The sequence below is a fragment of the Castor canadensis genome, chromosome 5 (genome assembly GCF_047511655.1).
Source record: "Castor canadensis chromosome 5, mCasCan1.hap1v2, whole genome shotgun sequence".
NCBI classification, from domain to species: Eukaryota; Metazoa; Chordata; class Mammalia; order Rodentia; family Castoridae; genus Castor; species Castor canadensis.
In genome coordinates this window covers 134,966,685-134,977,845 of record NC_133390.1, presented here as the reverse complement: position 1 = coordinate 134,977,845, position 11,161 = coordinate 134,966,685, and the positions used below count along the sequence as shown (strand labels likewise).

Here is an 11,161-nt window from a genome sequence, read left to right as displayed (position 1 = left end):
AATTAATATTTAGGGGCATTTCCCTTTTCGATCTCTTCCACCAAGGCCCTGGGAAGTCCTATATCACAAAAGAAGGCATTGAGAATTGCTAGGAAGAAACCCGCATGGAGGTCTCTCAGGTTTCGCTGTTGCGCACATCTTGGCAGCCAGCGCTCGGCTAGGTGCGACAGCGCGCGTTCAAGTCCTGAGGTTCCGGGGGCCTTTTTATCTGTACAGCTGCCCCGCCGGCGCGCAGATGCACCCAAGCAAGCCAGGCTGCGCTGCCTGAGGACCCTGTCACCCGCCACGCACCCGGAGCCAGAGCGCCAGCCTCCGGCGCCTTCCGGGCCCCGAAGCGCCGGCGTGCGCCCTGACCCGAGCGCGCCGCTTTGGTGACTGCCACCCGCTGAACTAAGAGGTCCCTGGCTACTCGCGGGAGCCAAAGTGAGATCGCCGGCCAGCGGCTTGGGAGCACATTTCAGATTGAGGAAAGGGTTTGTGGAGCAGGCCTGGCTAGGAACACTTGAGTAAAGGAAGGCATTTTATTTTTAAGAAAAATTATATTAAATGTGATTTGTGCCTAAATGTCGACACTTTTCTAGAAAGTTAAAGAATAAGTGTCATGCCTGGGATGGGGGTGGGGGTGGCGTGGGGAGAACAATGAGGGGGGCACTGTTTTCATTTTATAATGCTTTAATGTGAACAGACACTTGGGGGCTCCAGGCCACTATAATTCCAAAGACAATTTTCTCTGGTTTTAATTTGATTTGCATTTTTCAACTTTGATAATATTCAATTTCATGGCTGAATACACATGTAAACACCGTTAGGTTGTGTTTTTCAACCCTTGTACCAAACAGAATGTCGCTCCGTCTCAGTGTCATGGGAGTTTAAAAATATCTGCAAATTTGTCCTGAATTATTTTTCACAATTCAACGTGGCTTTGTCTGGGCTCCAGAGGTAGCAAGCTATTTTTAAAATATCCAAACTATTCTGAACTAGTCAAGGTGTGGGGAGACTTGCACAAAGAAAACAAATTCCTATTCCATCCGATTTAGTTCAATTCCGTTTTTACCCAGAAATATTTTAAATGTTGTATTAATAATTTTGAACAATCCAAAAACGATAAATAAGTTTCCTTCTTCCCAGATATATTTTTAATGTAGATTTTATTGCTACAAGGGTGAACACTGAGAAAAATAAAGAAATCTGTGCAAGAAAAGGTTTACTTAGGACCATTGAGCTATTTTTTGTACATAAAATTTAGAGGAAATATGAAATGAAATCGGTAATTTTAATTATATCAAAACTGATATTCAACAACACAGCACTAGCAAAGACAATGAAACCACTATGTTTGTGACCCGCTGTGAGTAGCACTCCAAAACTAATGTGAATGCAAGCCATTCCTTTATCCATTCCATCCTCACCAGACACCGCAGACTAGAATTATACAAAGAAATAATTGAAACTCATCAAATGTAGGGATAGATCAGCACAGAACAAATACATAGAAACTCCAAATGCAGTTTGTAACCCATTTAAACCATTATGCTAGAAAAACGAAAGGAGCAAAGAAACAGACTGTTTTGGTTTCTCTAGGGGTACCTTATATTTTAAAATAGCTATCTAATTTCCATAGCATCCCTTCATTTGAAAAATGAGATGAATAGATTCACAAATTAGATTTTTGAGACATCTTAAAAAGTTTCTTGCTTGAGGTTAGATGATAATGGGGAATTGTATTTTAAGTTGAGGTGATCTAATTTGAAAAATATTTTCTATCGTGTGAAAGGAGTTTAGGCAAACAAGAAAAGAATTTCATTAGAAATAGTACCAACTTTGACAGAGAAAGTTCATTAATTAAAATAAAAAAGCTGACTGTTCAATGCCTTCAGGAAAACTGGTTTATAACATTTGGCTTTTAAAACTGTAATTGTTGAATTTTAAATGCTCTTGCTTAGGACTTGTACTAAACTTTTATACCTATTTTACACAAACAGATAGCTGTGTGTGCAGTTCAGCACAATCACTTCTAGCAAACCTGTCCTTAAAGATGTGGAAGGAGGTCTAATTATAACAAACGCTCTATTCAGGTAATTGCAAATTGTGAACAATAGGGAACGTCTTTCACTTTTTCTATCAGTAATTGAGGAGCGAATGGAGATCTTGTTAAGGACCTTAAAAGTTTGATGTTTATAGTGTAAGTGTGCTATAGTAATTCGTTTTTGCACCTTAGAAAGAAATCTGTGTGGAGGACTCCCATTGCTCTGTCCAGAAGCAACCCTCCCGCTTTGGGGACTGCAAATGCACCTCCCACCCCCAACTTTGTTCAGTGTCCGAGCAGCAACCAGCTTATCAAAGAACAACTAGTAACTCCAGCAGGCATAGGGTGGGGGAAGGGAGGTGAGGGAGGAATGGCCCTGATAAGTCTGTGGCTAGCATTTTAGCTAGGTGGGGACTTAGCAAGGTGGCAGAGTAGGGGGTCCACAGGTGCATCTTTTTTCTCTGGAGTTTTCCTTGCAGACTTAGGCACCTGGGAGGATTTGTCCTTTGGGAGAGTTATGAGTCGTCAGAGGACTAGGTAGCACCTCAAAATCCACCCAACTGTTGGGGAGCAGGGGGATTAGGTAAAGATGTTATAACGAGATTCTGATCTGACTTTGTGATTGTGATTAATAAACAGGAGTCCAGAGGCCTGCCTGAACTGAAGGAGGGTAGGAGGGAGGGGGGGTGGGGAGACAGAGAAAGAAAGAGAGAGAGAGAGAGAGAGAGAGAGAGGTGGGGGCGGGGGGGGAGGAAGAGAGGAGGGGAGAGACTCCATTGCGTGCAAGGCAGAAATCGTGCAGTTCCTTTTAGTTGTTTACTGAGCAAGGACAAAATCTAAACAGCGCTTTCCACAATCAATGAAGGGATCTCCTCAGGGTCCAGAGTTGAGCTCCCTAAATGAGTCTGGCATTCTGATAACTGCAGGTGAGCACCTGAGATCAACTCCTTCCCAAGGCTCGATGCTGGGAGCAGATAGGGACTCATCTTGTTCATGAGCTCTGGAAAGGGAGAGGCTCCAGGGGGATTTAATTGCCTGCCTGGGTGAATCGAAATGTCCTTTAAAAGCAAAGAAATCAAGAGAGATTGGCCTTTAATTGGCAAATTGTGCTGGTGAGCGAGGGGTGTAATTAAAATGGAGAGAGGACAAAATATAGATTGGATGCCCATCTCCCTTTTGCTCATCCCCATAAGGAACTCCCCCCAGATGATATTCTCCTCTGTTCTCATGGTCTTTAGATGGTACAGCAAACAACCAAAGTGTGGGTAACTTGCCTCATTCTCATGCCCCCACTTTTGTCTGATACTTCAGTTATTCAGTATGGAGTGGGAAGTGCAGTTTAATCTAAGAACTTTTTTGCTTCCAAGAGTTGGCCATCCTCATACCATGAACATTGCGGTGCATGGGGCTGGCATTAGAATCCACTCATCTAAGTCTCGCCTAAAATGCTATGACGGAAGATGCTAGGTCTTTAGGAAATCCCACACCACTAAAAATGGAAAGGCCAGGGAACTTGGCTTCCAGTAAGCTAAAAGGGACTTCAGCACCCAGCCTGATTGTGGTTTCTAGAAGGGCCAGTGTTTAGCTACACCCTGTGTCCCCAGGGCCTGGGGCAAGCAGATGCTCAGTCATCATTGCTGTGTATGCCCACGTGCAGCCCAGTTGTGCACACTCTGAAGTCTCTTCCCTAACAACAGGCCTACTAGCTGCAGGGCCACATCCTCCTTCCAGTCTGCCTTGGCCAGCATTCTATTCTGGGCAAACCTCTGAAGCATGTGTTTAACCGAGATCTACATTTGTATATGTCAGGGGAGGCATGCTGTGGGGGCTGGAGTCTTGCGTTCACACAGCTGGGGCAAGGGCATGCTGGAGACCATCTGTAGGCAGTGCATGCATTCCAGCTGTGTTGTCACCTGCGTTGTCATGCCACCAGGTGCGGGTCAGAAGGCGGTCAGAAGCAAGAGCCTCTTGGAACATTCCTGGCCCCTGCTCCCTGGATCTCCCTGTAAAGGAATAAAGATGATCCGAGGCCACAGCTCTAAATAACTTGGCTATGTGGACTGTTTTAAGCCCACATTGCAGCTCATAGTCTCTGCCCCTGATGTTTTCCTCTTCTTTGGCATTTTCTTTCTGCTCAAAATTCAAGAGCCATCTATCTGCTTATTCTCTGTCTCCTCTTTTTCTGTATTAGCCAACTAGCCCCAGAGCTTTGATTGTGGAGCGGGGGGGGGGGGGGGGGGGGCAGATCTGAACAAACCTCTGGCTGGCTTTGAAGGACCATGATTACCACAAGAGAATTCTGATGATCACTCCAAATGAAAAAATGAGAATCAGCCTGATCTCCAAGACAGTTGATGGCATCTTTGCCATCCTTCCAAGGGAAACTCAAGCCTCAGTCTTCCTGAGATCTTCCTGATTGTTACAGCTTTCCCCTGATACTTCAGACATTCTCCTCTGCCAACACAGCACACTTTGCAAATTCTGGAGCTCTGAGAAGGCAGGCTTCCTACTACACTGAAATAGAAGATATCTGAGCCCAGCATTATATGAAGCAGAGAAGCTGAAGAAACTTGGAGATCAGTGTTGAGCCTTGAAATTAGAGCAAGTTTCCTACATTTCTTTAGCCCCAGGCCCATAAATTCTGACCTCTACAGGAGGAGGGGGATGCGGGGGAGAGAGATACTTTATGTTGTGCCTAGCACCTTGGGGAACCCCAATCAGTGCTAATGGGATTGAATAGAGTTGTGATAAAGACATGAGATGGGGAGGGGGGTGAGCACATGTTGGAGGATGTGAAAGGCAGCAAGAAACACTAAGATGATAGAACAAAAGGCAAAATTTCTGCAAAGAAACAACTCAATTTTCTGAGTAGATGATAAGTTTCTCAGCCAGCAAGGTATAGAGTTGAAGTTACAACTCAGTTTAATGTAGCTCAGAATTGCAGAACAAATGGAAAACACAGTAAAAATGGTCTACTTTATTTTAAATTTAGAATGGGCTTTAGAAGGTAAAGCAAGCAAGAAAGCTTAGGCAGAGTTGTATATTTTTTTCTTTTGTGGTGCTAGGGATCGAACCCAGGGCCTCCTGCCTTTTAGGCAAGTGCACTACCATTGAGCTACACCTCAAGCCCTAACATCTTTATGTATTTGAATAAGATGCCTATGACCTCTGTTGAGCTCTCTATGACCCAGGTCCTGCCCTGGCTGACACTTCACGCCATTCCTTTACAGAAAGTTGTCATATAATCATCTGTCCTTCCCATTTCTCCAGCCACCCACCACGTCTTCCCTCCTTCCAAGCTCTTTCCAGTAAAACACTTCCCAAGACTATGTTTTATGTTTTCAAGCAATGCCCTTATATCACTCAGGATTTCGGATCAGGAGTTATATATACTTTCTTTGAGGCAACAGAACTCATTATACAGATCTGAAGAAAGAGCAATCAAAGTGCACACATATGCATTTCTATTTTGATTAGCTTGGCTCATCATGACCAAACCTGGTTGAAAAACATCCCTGCTTATTCTTGAACTTCTGTCATATTGTGTTCATGTAAATGAAACAATGGAAAACTGATTTACCTCTGGCTAAATGGAAGTGGCATTGCAAGAACAAGCAAAAACTAAAAAACAGCAAATGTCTTCTTGGTCCAAAGTTCTAGCACCCACAAAACACTAGTTCTTCTTCTTTACACATGCATGTTTGTGATGGTCAATGTCCCTCCTCCAGTAATGCTGTTTAAGTCAAATGAGTGCAGTAGCTCTGCATGGTCACCTGGGATTGCTGGGAATACTGCTGCCTCTAATTAGCACAGAAGGTTATACCCCAGGCTTTCACTCATGTGAGACTATGAGAACTGTAGTTTTGCATGAATGAATGTAATTTAATTTGGGTTACTTCTTTCAGCACTCCTAGCTATCAGTTGTGTTGAGAGAGAGAGAGAGAGAGAGAGAGAGAGAGAGAGGTTGATTTTAATGCGGACCTGGGTGGGGTGATAGTGACATCTGACCAGTCCATGTGGATGGCCACAGTGATGTGGGAACTCTGAGAACAGCCACACATGTAAAAGCAGGCATACTGTTGTGATGATATGCTTGAAAAACGTCCCCATCCTCTCTACCTGTCTATGAGGGGGACTTTGGCACAAGGGGGCCGCTTCTTCTGCAGAATATATATAAAAGGTCTGAAATCTGCCCCAGGGGTGTGGGGCTGAGGGGGAGGGAAGAGGAGGCATCACTTCCAGCCTGGCAATAGGGACCACGACAGAATTACAGCTTGTAAAATAAGCCTCCATCAGTCTCCCAGGAGACAGCGGGCCTCAACTTGGGTGTTCCCGCTTGTTAGCCTCAGTCATAATTGGTCTCTCCTCCCATCCCACATTGTTGGTTTTCTGTGTGTGGCTTTTGGTGTGAGCGTGTTAGGTCATCAACAAATACAATGAGGGGAGGGGGCAAGGGGGACACACATGATTGTTTTAAAGAAGAAAGGAGAAAAGGGATAAGAGAGTGGGCAGGAAGGCTGTGAGCATAATGGGGAAGATGCCCCAGGATTTAGGCTTCCGAGGCAACCCCTGGAGTGAATGAGGGTAGGGAACTCCCTGGAAGTTTTGTCAAAGGGAGAAGAGGCCTGCCAGGAGCTGGGGCCTCTGCCGTTCCCTTGGGGACACATCTATTCCATGCTATTTTCGTTTGCCTGACTCTGAACGTGTCTATCCATATCCAGTGCATCTCATAAAAAAAAAAAAAAAGAGAATGTTTTGAAAAATCCCAAACAAAGTGACCTGCCCTAGAAAGACAATATGTGGATCTGAAAATATGAAGAGAAGCCCAGGTCTGGTCAAGTTCTCAGTCTTTCTCTGTCCATCCTTTACACAGATCCTCCTAAGATTCAAATTATCTTTTTCTTGGTTCCCTATCACTTCTTTTTTTCCCTCTTCTCAGAGGAAAACCGGTCCTGGGGATAAGAGGTTACAAGAAATGTATTATCTGAAGTCTGCTATAAAGCCCCCAAGAGGGGGCAGATGCCTTTACAGTCCAGGAAGGTTGAAGATACAGTGTGTATTTTTTGTTCAAAGAGAGTAGACAGATAAGGTCCTGAGATCCTTCCATTTTTTTCTATAAAGAGAACATTTGACTGGAGAAGGAAGCTGCAAACTTTGGAGGTCTGTTTTCCTTGGTTTTGTATTTTAATTTCATTCACCAACCATTTGCTGTTTGTGTTTGCCATGGTGCTGCTGCCAAGGTTGGTGTCCACCCTCTTCTCTTAAGGCAAAAACATTCCAGGTCTGAAACCGTGTTCTTTTGCCACAGTGGAGGACAGCAAACTGGGACTAGTGGTGCTAGGGTGTGGATTGCGGAGGGGGGTGGGGGTGGGGGGGTGTCTATTCTATGAGGAAGGACTTGGTGGCTATAAGTTTGTGGGCGTTATCCAGCACCAGCAGTTCAGCAACGCCAGGTCTGCTGTGGCTTTGGGGCGGGGGGGTGGTATGGAGAGAGACAGAGAGTGTTTCCTTTTCCTCCTGTCTGTCGCAGGGAGAAGATTCAGTCAGAAAAAGATCCGCTGCATTTTGGGAAATCTATTGGTTCTACACTTTTTGAAAGACTTGCTTGCTCTCAGCGACCCTTCCCTCCAGCAAGGAGCAATCCCTGGCCCGCTATGGTTAGAAGGATGCGCTGCTGCTAAGAAAACAAGTTGCCCAGAGATTCCTCCCGGTACCTCCTTGGACAAACGCCTCCCCTTACGCACTATTAAGCGTTATCTCTCGCTTCTTCCTGCCCCAACCGCCACATTAAAAGGCATCCAAAGCACTGAGGACTGACTTCTCTTTATAAAGGCTTGAGAAGGCGGGCGATAAAGATCAGGCGTTTAAATTGGCCATTTGAAAGATTACATCTCTTCAGCGAGGGTCTTTCTTTCAAAACTCGCGCAGAATTAAGGGCGCTGGCTACTCAGCACCCGGCTTTCAAAGACCGGGCACCTTTTAATTCCGCTGTGGAGTGGGGCTGGGCGAGGTGACCCGGCGCCATCAAAGGCCCGAGGGAAGGCCGTGGGGCGACACTGGTCTAATGACAAGTAATTGACGGATTCGAAGCCCTGCATTACCAGAGGAACCCGGAGACATTAATTATTTAAAAACGATTAGCTTTGCCAGTGTCCTGCCGGTGCTCCAGCTTGTTCAGGAAAGATAACCAGCTACGAGAGGCTGAGCCCGGATCAGAATGTGCGGGCGCGCCCTCCTCGGGCCTCGGATGCGGTGAACAAGGGCGCGAAGCCCAACGTGCCAGGGAAGGAAGGAAGGAAGGAACGGAGGAAGGCAGGAAAGAAGGAAGGAAGGAAGGAAGATACCTAGAGTTTCCACATGTGGAGGTGCCCACATAGTACTGAACCTGAGCATCAGTGAAACCGTTTTCTTCCCACTTAGGTTTTCGACCTGGTGGCTGCAGCGCAGACTAGAAGAGCTTAACAGTTGGAGGTGGCAGCAATTTCTTTGGCAGGTAACCTAGTGACTCTCACCACCTGGCGAAAGACTCAGAATAAGCCAGCATGGCATGAGCCTCTTAGGACTCCTCATACCCAGGCATTTAAAACAAAGGCCCCAGGGAGAATGCATATTTGCGAGAGAGTGGTGGAAGGAGTAGCCCCCTGGGGAAAGACACTTTTTCTATACACTGCGTTCGAAAGTTGAAGGCCCTTAGCAGACAAAAGAGGAACTACCAATTTTCTGAGGTCGGCATCTCCCTGCAGGTAGTGCAAAGACGCACTTGATTCTGGTCTGTCCTCCAAACTCGCGTCCTCTGGCACCTCAAAGCACAAGTCCAGCAAGCCCGAGCGCATTTGTGTCCCGGGCCAGCGGGGACCCAGGCTCACAAAGAAAAGAAGAGACTGGGTTGAAGGACTGGGGTGATAAATGGCCCCGCCGCCAGTTTCTGACTTTCTCTGTTGGGCCCAACCCCAGAGGTTCCCCCAGTCTGTCAGCAACCAAACTCGCCTGTGCGTAAAGGCCACCAGCAGCTTCCTGCTGCGAGAGCTGTCACTCGCTACTTGGAAGGGCGCTGCCCCTCCCCTCTACTCTCGATGGGTGCCAACCCTTTCAGCAGCCTCGATCGGCTTGGATCCGGGGAAACAGCAGAGAATGAACTCGAAACCAGTATGCATGTGGGGAGGGCGTCCTCACCACTCACGCCTCTGCCTCTTGGGAGTCCCTTGCATCACGCTTAACGTTTCCTGCTGACCCGCAACCTAGACTGTCAGGTTAAGAGTGCTCCCCACTCCCCACCACACACACTCGCTGTCCTTGGAAAACTCGCGGCGCTCGGATCGAATCCCCAGCCCCAAGTGGATGCAGGGGCCTGTCCGGCCACTCATTGCTTCGGAGCTCCACCAAACTCCTCTGTAACTGCTCCGTTTGTAACTCTCACTTTTCTACGCGGCGCACTCTCGAAACTCCTAGCAGAAAAGGCAACCTCTCACTTCCCCCTGGGTCTTCATCTGCTGAGCTTCCTATCCCCAACCCCCACCTAGACATCGGAGCTCCTGGAAGGGAGACTGGGGGGCGGGGGGACATGAGGACCCGAGTGGGGGGCGGTCTCTGTTGCGGGGAGCCCGGGCGCGGCCCCCGAGTGGGCGCGCTCCCTACCTGCGGTGGCTGGCGGGCGGGCGGGCGGGCGACAGAGCGTCCAGAGCGCGGAGGGAGGCGTCCGACTGCTCCCAGCCGAGGCATCCCTGCATTTATTTGAGCTCAAACCGAGCGACTGTTGACTTTAGCACACAAAGCAAAGATTTCACTGCCCGCTAGTTTAAAAATGAATATTTTACCAAGATATCGATCAGCGTTATAAAATTCAGTTAAGTACAATGGGATCCTGGCAAAAAAAAAAAGAATAATAAAGGAGGGGGAGGCAATATAATATCTGTGCAAATTTGCTGAAGTGTGACGTGGCATGGAAAGTTTACCCTCCTGGAATTCGGATCTAGAATGTTTTTTTCGGTTGTTTACTGACTTTGTTTATTCACAGATCACGGCTGCTTAAACCCGCGCGCGGAAAAGGAAGAAAAAGACGGGGTGGGGGGGCGAGTCCCTGCACCCCACAATACATAGAGTAGAGGAAAGGGCGGAGGGCGATCCCTGAGCTCCTAAGCTAGGAACCCGGACTGGGGGGAGGGGACTGATCGGGAGGGGTGTGTGTGAAAGACACGAGAAGTGCAGAAAAGCCTTCTCGAAAGCACCCGCGCCCCAACATCCTTTTTATGTATTCGGATAGAACTATATCTTATCGGCAGGGATCAGTGGAGGGGGCGAGCTAAGTAGTTTAAAACGACCCTTGCACAATGGGCGTGCGATACGAAACATTGCAGGTTAGGCAGCGCTTTCAGCCTCCATTGTCCCCCACTCGGCCCCCGGCCCTGCCTCTCGGCTCCTTCGCCACGGGAGCCTTTTATGTGATAATGAAACACATTTCAGGCCCGGCTCACAACGTGTGTGTCCTTGCTAGGCGGAGAGAAGGCCTGATTGCTGGCTGCGGCCTCCGGATTCTGCCCCCCCCCCGCCCCCAATTTCTCCTTCTTGTGTTCTTCGGGACAATGTGGCATGTTAAAAAGGGATTTGGAGTAAGGGGAGGGAGGACTGGGGGACGGAGGCGAGGAGCACCCCCCCCCCAGCGCGTGGGAAGGCCAGGCTGGGGGTGGGGAGGGGACAGAGACCTAAGCAAGGTGGCCGAGAATGCCAGGGAAGCGCTCTTCTGGACTGAGGCACGGCTAGGATAATCCAGGTTTGGATAGTCGGGAATCTCAAAGAACAGGAGAGGACCAGGCGCCGGTGGCTCAGGTCTGTAATCCTAGCTATTCAAGAGGCAGAGATGAGGATTGCCGTTCAAAGACAGCCCGGGCAAATACTTACTGGCATCCTATCTCGGAATAAAAAATCATCACAGAAAAAGGCTCGTGGAGTGGCCCTTAGGTGTAGGACCTGAGTTCAAGTCCCAATACCGAGGAAAACAAAACAGGAACAGGAGTTTAGAAACTGAGGCAACACAGGCCTCTGAGGCCTACTGTGTGATTTTTTTACCCACAGCAAACTTTTTGCTAAGGCACTTGAATAGCTTGAAGTCTGCAGGTCCGAGACAACACTGGCTCCTTC

The 11,161-nt window shown here is 47.8% G+C and overlaps 1 long non-coding RNA gene across 6 annotated transcripts in view; it reads right to left on the bottom strand.

The window, feature by feature from the left end:
- LOC141423343 (uncharacterized) overlaps nucleotides 1-9,728 on the bottom strand; it is a 36,672-nt gene extending 26,944 nt beyond the window's left edge. For 4 of the 6 annotated variants that reach the window (XR_012448131.1, XR_012448133.1, XR_012448135.1 and 1 more), the window contains exon 1: nucleotides 9,662-9,727. This is a non-coding gene — a long non-coding RNA (uncharacterized lncRNA). The other 2 variants (XR_012448136.1, XR_012448132.1) reach the window with 2 other exon arrangements.
- Between the last annotated feature and the right edge of the window lie 1,433 nt (nucleotides 9,729-11,161).